Raw genomic sequence first — 1,109 nt, 5'->3', positions numbered from 1 at the left:
AAAATTCTCATCCATTTGTTGGGCTTTTATAGGTTCCTTTGACTTTATTATATATTTTTCTGGTATGATTCTTTTATTAATTACACAATGACTACATCCTGAATCTATTAAACCTAAACAAATTATTTCAAAATTTTCTATTCTAACATAACATTTTACTTTAATACTTTTTAATTTTTCTGAATTACAAAAAACTTGAACTAATTCTGGTTCAGGAGTGATTTCTGGGTTTTTTCCTTTTTTATTTAATTCCAAGAGTTCTAATTTCTGTAAAATATATCTTTGCATATCTTCTAAGTTTTCTATTCTTTTTCTTAATATTTTTATTTCTGATAATTCTATTTGAATTGAATCATTCTGATTTTCTTCTTCAAATTCTACTAAGTCTTTTTGTATCAAGCATTTTTTACATGCTTCTAAAAAACAATCTTTACATTTAACTCTTAATTTTTTACTAGGATACCATTTACATAAAAAATATGGTATACTATCTGAACCTGTTTCTTTTATCCATTTATGTTTACATTCTAATTCTATATCCATAAATTCTAATTCTTCATCTGAATCTGATAAATTTTTAATATTTGAAAATTCTTGTATGAGATTTTCATAATCTGATTGTTCTTCTAGATTACAATTATTATTATTATAATCTTCTATTGATATAATACTATATACTGACTCTTTATCTGAAATATATTCATCTATTTCTAACAAATCTTCATTAGTACATTCTACTAGAATACTTCTTTTATCATTATTATTTATCCTTTTTGGACATGTTTTAGCTAAATGATCTATCTCTCCACAAACATAACAATTTAATTTATTAGGATAATTTCTTTCTGGTTTAAATTTTCTGACATGTCTACTTTCATCTAAATAAGGCTTTCTTCTATTAGATTTTCTAAGATAATATCTTTTCTTAAAAGGTTGACTAGTTTTCCTTTTATCATATTTTCTTTTATTCTTTTCTCTAAAATTATTACCATAAGTATGAGGTGTAAAAATATCTTTACAAAATTTATAATCTGTCTTTTTTAGTTGATTCTGAATTTGTAATTCAACACATTTTTCTTCTAAACATTGCATTATAAATTGTGTTCTTA

The sequence above is a fragment of the Olea europaea genome, chromosome 10 (genome assembly GCF_002742605.1).
Source record: "Olea europaea var. sylvestris chromosome 10, O_europaea_v1, whole genome shotgun sequence".
In the NCBI taxonomy this organism is placed as follows: domain Eukaryota; kingdom Viridiplantae; phylum Streptophyta; class Magnoliopsida; order Lamiales; family Oleaceae; genus Olea; species Olea europaea.
This window is presented reverse-complemented; position numbering follows the sequence as displayed.